Raw genomic sequence first — 10,377 nt, forward strand, 5'->3', positions numbered from 1 at the left:
TGAGTTTTATGAAGATTTGATTCCTTGGTGTAGTTTTGGAGTGATTTCAGGAAAACTAAAGGATTAATTGGAGGATTTTGAAGACATGGGATTGAAGTATGACTCGAGAGGAATCCGTGAGCGCAAAGGGCGACCAAATCCGAGTCCAGACGAGGGAGAACGGAGCAAAACAAGCGGACTGCGCAAGGAGTCCAGGGCCCCGCGGTCACCACCCGCGGCCGCGGGCATGACCGCGGCTTCCTGGGCATTTTGGTACAGATTTCACCCGCGGTCCGGGCCGCCGCCGCGGGCCCGACCACGGGCCTCTCCAAAAGCTCCCCCACGGTCCTACGCCGCGGTCACGGCCGTGACCGCGGGAGAAACACGGAATTGATGGTTTTGGTGGGGCCCAGACGCGATTTCAGCCCCCAAATACCCATTTTCCCCCCTCTTTTCATATCATTCACCATTCACACCCAATTTCATCTTCCCCAACACTCCAATTCCAAACCCTAGCCTCCATTCTCTACCATTTTTCTCTCTTCCACACACAAGAACAACACCAAAATCAAAGAAAGAAGGGGAAGACTTGGAAAGGAGCTCATCAAGACTACATGATTGAAGATCAAGATTATAGGATTTGTCTATGAATCTCTATCTCTCTATATCTTTATTTATGTTTTCTTATGACTTGGGATTTGTTTTTATTATGAATATGCTTGGCTAAAATCCCTTATCTTAGGGATTAGATTAGATGGATTTGTAATGGATTGATTTCTTTGTTTAATATTTATATCTTGATTGTGCTTATTGTTATCTTTTCAAGTCCTAGATTTATCTCTTGTATGATTGGTTGGCCACCTTTTGTGCATTTCTAATTTGTGATTTGAATCGGGAGAGGATAATTACAATAGATTAGGAGTTTGATACATATCATCTCAATAAACCGGGAGGTTGAGAGGTGGGTGAGGGCTTATTGATCTTTTGTGCTATTGGGAGTTATAGGTTAGAAATTGACCGGGGACGGCAATTATGACCCGTAATCTACTGTTTTAGTCGTCCGGGAGGGGGCTAAAACTAGTGGGGAGATCGTCCTAGATAAGTAGGCCATATCAAGATTTATATTGATTTAGATTGAAGTTCATTACGATCCATCGAAATCTAGTCCCTAGGATAACTTTCCTTCAAGTCATTCCCCAATTTATTAACAAAAAATTATATTATTGTTATTTAGTTTACTTGCTTTAATTTAACTTTGATTTAACCTTCAATATTTCTTTATCTTTGGTTGTCTAAATAGATTGAAAACAACTTATTAATAGTATTTAGAAGTTTGAATTCACCAATCCTTGTGGGATACGACCTTGCTTCCACTTATTGCAACTACACCGTATACTTGCGGCGTGGTGAAAACAAAAGCGAACAAGTTTTTGGCGCCGTTGCCGGGGATTGGTTGAGTTTTTACTTTTGATATTATATAAAGTTGCTTTTGTCTAATTTAGATATTTTTTCATATATGTTAGTTTATTCATATGTTTATTTACTTTTGTTAGAGAAAATTGCCGAACAACCGAAGAAGCGGCACAAAAAAAATTAAATGGATGATGGAAGGAATGAGTTGGTTGAGGAACTCCAACTACAATTGGCGATGATGCAACTTAAGTTGCGTGTTTTAGAAGCCAAAAGAAATTATGGGCAACCGTCTCTCCAAGGAGTGTTCCAACCAACTCCTTCATATGGTGACTTTTATGACATGGGGTGCAATGACATGGAGTGGCAATCATCATTGGAGTATGAGGACCATTTCAATAGTTGGAATTATGAAAATTCTTATTCCACTGAAGAAGGCTTTCAAGGGGGAAATTGGTACTATCAAGAGGAGAAACCGAATGTTAGAGACGATCTTCTACAATGCTTCATAGCTACACAAGCTTGGATAGAAAAAAGTATAGCAAACTCGGATGTTATGCTAGATGAGCAAAGAAGGTCTTTGGCTACCACTATGAAAAATCAAAAACGAATTGATGATTTGTGCATAGCCATTAGCCTACAAAATGGAACCTTGTATGAGGAACCAATGCCAATGCTAAGTGAAGAGCCTTACGAAGTGGAAGAAGAGTATGAAGCAAAGAGAGATGAGGATCAAGTTTCCAAACCCCTTGAAGTCGAGAGCCCAACTTTTCCAACACAACCTCTACAATTCCAAAAAGATGAAGATTTCACAAGCTTTAAAGAATGCAAAGTCAAAAATTTTGTCGATGCTTACCTCGACACGGGCGATTCTGTGAAGGCTTGCTTCTTTCATTTTTATTTATCTTCATCTTTTGATTTTCACTTTGATTTGTCTAATAAGGAATTGTTTGAGTGTGGTGGTACTCTAGATGGTGAACGAGATTACCATGACGCCCGGGATGTCTCAAGAATTGCAAAGCCACCATATTTTTGGGTCGCGGTGGATGGAGCATGCAAATTTGATGAGAAATGGCCACCGCCTAAGCCTCCACCTCGTTTGTGAGTACGAGACAAGTAACCATTTTCTCCTTCATCCAAACTTATTTCTCCTTTGTGTGAAATAAGTTTGGGGGGGAGGATGAAGATGGGTTACTTATCTCGTTTATCCGTTGTTTATTTATTTAGTTAGTTTAGTTTTCGAATAATGAGATTTTGTCTCGGTTTTTTGAGCTTTTCCTTGTCTTTTGTGTTTGACCTTGATTGTTGAAAAACATGAGTTGGATGAAGTGTGTGATGGGCTTATGATAATATTTGTTTTTGGAGAAATTGTTGTGTTTCACATGTGAATTTTTGCATGAAAAGTTTGAACTTTTGATTAATGAGCTAAATATTTTGCCTCCAAGAACTTGAAAATGAGCTTGTAAGATTTGAGCCATTGATTGTCATACATTCACAATCTCATTTTATTTTTTGAGTGTAAATCATTTGTGCATGTTTGTTGATCTCTAGAACTTGCCATGAGTCCTCTCTTGAAAATAAAAGTAGATGTGTGTTGGATTTGTATACTGAAAGCAAGAACTTTATGCTTGTATACAATGATTCCTGTTATTCACTATTCTTATCTCCTATCTGATTGTGTTCATGATTGCATATGTATGTTCTTTATCTCTGTATAAGTAGATTATATGGTGTGTTGTAGATCACAGAAGACCATATAATTGGAATAACCTTAAGAGATATAATATGATCACAGCCGAAATAACTCTAGGACAAGTTATTGGTTTAGGCTGCAGTATAGATGGAAGTAGTTTGTCTTGGCTACTTGTCTATACTGGTACGTCTTTACGTATTGATAGGACCACAGTTTGAGATGTATTCTTCTGTCTGACTTAAGTGAAGAATCAAGATCTCGGTGACTTATAAATCTTAATACTAATAAGTATTCAGATATATATGTTAACTCGTATATCACTTTGACTTACTATGGGCGAGAGTTAAATACTAACTCGAGTACTCTGTATCTTGGGTGATAGCGGTTAATATATGATATTTGATTATCTGTATTAGTAACCGTATCCGGTATAGGATAATGACATCCCCTTAAGGAGCTCAATAAGGTTTATTACGCTAAACCCTGCAGGTTGATTAAGTTCAGGCGTAATAATAAAGTTTGAGTGGTACTGCTTAAGGAATTATTAAGAGATTAATTAATTTAAGCTGTCAGAGCTCTAATTAATTAATGGATGTCGGATATTTTAAATACGGAGATTTAATAAGTCTAAATACAAGCCCCGACTCATCACCGGCAATAAAGGGGTAAGTCAGTATCGGTTCTCTAGTGGAATGAACTGATATTTATAAATTAATTATGGTCTGGGCTGACCATAGATAAATTAATTTATTTGAGGCCCATCTTTATTCCTTGTATCTGGTCCCTGGGCTGGCCCAATGTCTCCTAGCCCAAGTAGGGCAGAAGTCGCCTATCACAAAGATTGCAGCGCCCCATACGTATTTAATTATCTATTAAATACAGCTGTCAGCTCTCAGGAAAATACACTGATAAAAATTAGGGTTTTGAGAGCAGAGGGGGGCGCAGGAACGTGATTGGCCTTTCTGTCTTGGGAGTTCTCATAGTTCGTTGTCCATCCAACGTTGGGAATTGAGCGGGATACAGTCGAGAAGATCAGAGCTGGAGTCTGAATCATTCGACACGATCATCAATCATCTGTGCATCCGATTCTCAAGTAAGTTTTCCTAACACCTGTGTGCAGCTGTTAAATTCATAGGAGCATGTTAGGAATTAATCGTTGTATGATGAATTAATAATTATCCAAGAAACGATCATCGGGCAATCGAGTATTAATTCAATTTAATATTCCTTCAATTGGTATCAGAGCCCAGGATTAATTTCTTGGCTCTATTATTAATTTGTGTACGATTAATAATATGCGTTGTTTTTAACTGCTGTTGTTCTTCGTGATTCGTTGATTCGTGGGATACGTCGGTTTGACGTTGTAATTGTTTTTCCACCACGAGAAAATCCGTGGTTAGATTAGATTTTCGAATTGTATTCGTTTTTCTGTTGTAATCTGTAATTTTGGAGAACAAACGAAGAACACGAAGAACGGGGATGAGGCTGTTTGCCGATTCAAATTTTCCGGGCGACCAGCGGGAGCCCGGCACCGGAAACTGGCGACGAGGAGGCGAGCGGAGGGGGCAGCGCGCGCCTGGGCAGCGCCTGCGCGCTGTGCGCGCGGCGTGCCTGGCGGGCGACGCACTGCCGCTGCCGTTGCTGCTGTTCCGCCCACGCCGAGGTCTGCTGCTGGACACGCCGAGGTCTGCTGCTGGAGACGCCGAGGGTGCTGTGCAGGGCTCCTGCGTGGGCTGCTGGTGGTGTGCAGGTCGGGCGAGAGCGAGGAAGCAGGCGGCAGGGGCTACGCGCGCTCGGGGCCGCGCCTGCGCGCTTTGCGCGCTGCGCGCCCAGCGGGCGGCGCACAGCCGCTGCTGCCGCTGCTGTTTCTCTACGCCGGGGGCCTGCTGCTACCTGGGCTGCGTGAAGGAGCATGCTGGAGGCGCCGAGGACCTGCTGCTGGAGGCTGCCGACCGGAGAAGATGGCAGGCAGCGGCGCCGCTCTTGGCAGCAGAAAGCCCTAGGCGGCGCGAAAAGGGTTCCCAAACCCTAAACCCAGACGCGGGTCGGTGGCGGGTCAGACGGGCAGGGCGCGGGTCGACGGGTCCTGAGGCGGGTCTGGGCTGCTCCTTGCGGTTCTGGGCTGCTCCTAACGGGCCTGGGCGGCTGGGCCGCGGCTTTTAAGCCCAAATTGCTGGACTGGAGAAGTTTTGGGCTGTTTTTGGGCTGTTTTTGCCCATTTTTTAATTTCTTTTCTATTGTTTTATTGTAATAGATTAGAAATGGGTTTCCACGAATGGGTCACGAAGAATTTTAATTCTTTAATTATGTTCTTTGCATGTCGTGGTTGTTAATCCCTTATGCTCTTTACCTGCTTTTGCACGTCTTTGCTTGTTAATATTTGTTTATTAATTGCGCTTAGACGAGCATGATAGTAGGTTTGCCGTTTTCTTAAGCATGTTTTAGAATTCTGCGAGCATGATTTACATGTTGCGTTCTAGAGAAGCATGTTTAGGTTTATGTGCTTGAGCATGTACAAACCTTTTGAAGTTAAAAGACTAAGCAGTTTTTAATAATTTTAAGCAATTAAAATTATTTTTAGACCTCCACATGCGGTCTCTAGACAAAGTGATTAGCAATATGAGTAAACGTCCACCCCACGTGGCTTACTTCATATTTGTTTTTCATAAGTTTGTCAGAAGAGGTTTCTATAAAAATATTTAAAACCATTAAAGTAGTGGGAGTTATGCAGTAAACGTCCACCCCACGTGGCTTACTTGTATAATTTTTTCACAAGTACTTTGGAGAATGGTATTAAATAAGATAACCAAGGAAATTAAATTGAAAGCGGCATGGTCCGAGTGAGTATGCTAATTTCGAGAATTTAATTTTTAAGGTTAAAATGTGGTCATTGCTTAGATATCATATCAAGTACAATGTACAACTCCCAAAGGAGTCCCTTCTTGATGATGATATGGTCTAGTTAAGGTGCCAACTATTGATTTCTTTTGTCAAAAGGTTAAGTTGACATGGATAGAAATTAAATGACTAGGTAAATAGTCTGGTTGAGGAGTTCGTGTGTAAACGTCCACCCCACGTGGCTTGCACATGGAATTCTTTGAGCCGTTGGAGGTTTCATTAATATTGTTTTATCAAAAGGTTACAATATTATTGTTACAAATTATGTGCTTCATGTTCTTACATGTTTATTTGTTTACTTTCAGATATGTCTATGTCTCCGATTATTAACATTCTAGCAAACAATCCTCTCACCGGTCCAAATTACACCGAATGGAAACGCCATATTATGTATATTCTTGACGCTGATGAGCACAGTTTTGTGCTTACCACTCCACGTCCCGCGGCCTTAACTGATGAGTCGACTGATGCGGAACGTGAGGCGCATAAAAGGTGGCACAAGTCGAATAATATGGCCAAGTGCTATATTATGATGACTATGTCGCAAAATTTGCAACTCCAGCATCAGGTCATGGATGACGCAGCGACCATCATGTTAAACCTCAGCGAGGTTTATGGGGAGTCCGAGAGGTCTGCTCGTTTTAACTTGATGAGAGAAATCTTGTCTTGTAAAATGAGCGAGGGCAGCTCGGTGCACGATCATGTCATGCATATGACAAATCTGTTTGACAGGCTTGATCTGCTAGGAGGGGGTATCGAAGGCGAAGCCAAGGTCGATATCATCCTCAATACTCTCCCCAAAACTTTTGAGCATTTCCGTCTCAATGTCGTTATGAGCAAGGCCAACTACACTCTTAATGAGTTATTGAATGCTCTAGTTTCGGCAGAGGGGGTCATGGGCACGCGCAATGGGAAAGAGGTCCTTGTTGCTGCCAAGGGATCTACTTCTTCGTCGAAAGGCGGGAAAAAGAAGTGGAAAGGTCCAAAGGGCAAGCATGACAATGAGGCTAGTGGGAGCGGTAAAGCCAAGGTTGATGGCCCTAGCGGCGGCGTGAACAAGCCGACAGCCAAGGGAAAGTGCTTCAAGTGCGGCAAGGTTGGGCATTGGAAGAAAGATTGTCCAGTGCTCAAGGCAAAGGGACAAGGTACGTCACAAGTTTTGGTAACAGAAACATGTTTAGCTTCGTTTTCTACTCATTCGTGGGTAGTGGATACGGGGGCAACTGACCATGTTTGTTACACCTTGCAGGGGTTCAACCCAACAAGGGAGCTGGCAAGTGATGAGATCACCATCTCCATGGGCAATGCGTCGAAGGTCGCAGCTGTTGCTATTGGAGATTTATCTTTATGTTTTGGTGATGACATTTTAGTTTTGAGAGATATTTTATATGTGCCGGAGTTTCGGCGGAACATAATTTCTGTTTCAAAGTTGTTTTTGAATGGATATTCTGTTACTTTTGATGGGGGTGTCTCTATCATGAGAGATAACAAGATTATTTGTTCTGGAATTTTGAACAACTCTCTCTATACTATTACATGTCCAATGAATAACTCTGTCCATGTTGCATCTACATCACAAATTCTTCCAAATCCAAATAAGAGAAAATATTATTCTCATGAACAATATACACATACTTGGCACCTAAGATTAGGCCACATCAATCTAAATAGGATCCAAAGGCTCGTCTCAAATGGAATCTTGAAAGACTTTCAAGCTGTGCCATTTAGAACCTGCGAATCCTGTATAGAGGGAAAGATGACGGCAAGGCCTTTTAAGGCAAAGGGGAATAGGGCCTCGGATGTGTTAGAATTGATTCACTCTGACTTGTGTGGACCGATGTCCACTAGAGCTCGTGGAGGGTACGAGTACTTCGTCACTTTCATTGACGATTACTCAAGGTATGGGTATATTTACCTACTTCAACGCAAGTCTGAATGCTTTGAGAAATTCAAAGAATTCAAGGCGGAAGTGGAGAAGAATAGGGGTAAATCTATCAAGTCATTGCGGTCTGATCGCGGTGGCGAATACCTCGGGAACGAGTTCAAGCAATACTTGTCAGATTGTGGGATTACATCCCAATTGACTGCACCAGGTACTCCCCAACAGAATGGTGTAGCAGAGAGAAGAAACAGGACTCTTATGGAAATGGTACGATCTATGATGAGCTATGCATCATTGCCTATTTCGTTTTGGGGATATGCCTTGGAAACAGCGGTTTATTTGCTGAATCGGGTACCGTCCAAATCGGTTCCTAAAACTCCTATTGAGTTATGGTCAGGGCGTAAGCCCAGCTTGAATCATATAAAGATATGGGGTTGTCCTGCATACGTGCTAGACAAGGAAGCGAGGAAATTGGAGCCGAGATGCGAACTAATGCTGTTTATAGGATACCCTAAGGAAACGAAAGGTGGTTACTTTTATAATCCGAAGGATCAGAAAGTGGTTGTTAGCACCAACGCACGATTCTTGGAACACGATTATGAAAGTAATCACAAGTCTAAGTCCGAGATTGTCCTTCAAGAAATCGAAGGCAATGGACAGGCGATTCCATCACCCCAGCCAAGTGTGCAAGTAAATGCACCACAAGACACTGCACAAACCATTGTCACAACTGTACCACCACCGCTTCGTCGTAGTGGGAGGGTTGTAGTTCAACCCGATCGATTTATGTTCTTGGGAGAATCTTCGGATCTACTCCCTGTTGATGAACAAAAGGATGTCGACCCTGATAACTATAGACAAGCGATGAAAGATCAAGATGCAGATTCTTGGTACGAGGCCATGGTTTCTGAAATAGAATCCATGGGTGCTATGGATGTATACGAGAAGACCGAACTACCAGATGGCTTCCTAGCTATAGGTAGTAGGTGGGTATACAAGAGAAAGAGAGATTCGGATGGCGAAGTCGCAGCTTTTAAAGCTAGACTGGTGGCGAAAGGTTATACCCAGGAACAGGGTATAGATTATGATGAGACCTTTTCGCCGGTTGCCATGCTTAAATCTATCCGAATACTCCTTGCCATAGCAGCCCACATGAACCTTGAGATTTGGCAAATGGATGTCAAGACCGCTTTCCTAAACGGTTTCCTTGAAGAAGGAAGGGACATCTATATGCAGCAACCTGAAGGGTTTGTGAAGAAGGGCGAAGAGCATCTTGTGTGGAAGCTTAAGAAGTCCATTTATGGACTTAAGCAAGCTTCGAGGTCATGGAACAAACGTTTTGACGAGGTCATTAAATCCTATGGATTTACTCGTTGTGAGAACGAAAGTTGCGTGTACCGTTTAGATGCCAATGGTGACGTGGTTTTCCTTGCACTTTATGTAGATGATATCCTCCTCATTGGCAACAATGTTGAGCTATTATCGGACATAAAGAAGTGGTTATCCGAACAGTTTCAAATGAAAGACTTAGGAGATGCAGCGTACATCCTGGGGATCAAGGTCGTTCGTGATCGCCAGAAAAGGATGTTAAGCTTATCTCAAGCGTCTTACATTGATACTGTGATTGCTCGTTTTAGCATGCAGAATGCCAAGAAAGGCTTGCTACCTTTTAGACATGGCATTCCTCTGTCTAAGGACATGTGTCCTAAGACACCTAGTGAGGTCGAGGAGATGAGGAAGATACCCTATGCTTCCGCCGTAGGTAGCCTCATGTATGCGATGCTTTGCACGAGACCTGATATTTGCTATGTCGTTGGCATGGTTGCAAGATATCAGTCGAACCCTGGATCAGGACACTGGACTGCGGTAAAGCATATTCTCAAGTACCTGAAACGGACTCGAGATTATAGGCTAGTTTACCAGTCAGACAGTCTATTTCCTTTGGGTTACACCGATTCGGATTTCCAGGCTGACCGGGATGAGAAGAGATCTACCTCTGGTTATGTGTTTACCTTGGGAGGTGGAGCCGTATCGTGGCGGAGTGCAAAGCAGAAGTGCATTGCAGACTCCACCATGGAAGCCGAGTATGTAGCTGCTTCGGAAGCTGCTAAGGAGGCTGTATGGTTCCGGAACTACCTCTTGGATCTAGGAGTGGTCCCTAATTTGCCTAAGAGTATCATAATTTATTGTGATAACTCGGGTGCAGTGGCAAATTCTAAGGAACCCAGGAGCCACAAGGCGTCAAAACACATAGAGAGAAAGTACCACATCATACGAGAAATCGTAAACAGAGGAGATGTGCTAGTAGAAAAGATTGATACATTGGAGAACCTAGCTGATCCTTTCACGAAAAGCTTACCGCAAAAGACCTATGAGAAGCATGCTCGAGGGATGGGATTGCGGTTGATGCCACCCACTTAGAGAAAAACTTTCAGTATAAGTGGGAGAGATGAAGTGAAGTTTTTGTAATAGCTAGTATTTAGACACATTGTATACTAAAAGTTTTGCTTTAGTA

This window comes from Salvia miltiorrhiza, chromosome 6, assembly GCF_028751815.1.
Source record: "Salvia miltiorrhiza cultivar Shanhuang (shh) chromosome 6, IMPLAD_Smil_shh, whole genome shotgun sequence".
In the NCBI taxonomy this organism is placed as follows: domain Eukaryota; kingdom Viridiplantae; phylum Streptophyta; class Magnoliopsida; order Lamiales; family Lamiaceae; genus Salvia; species Salvia miltiorrhiza.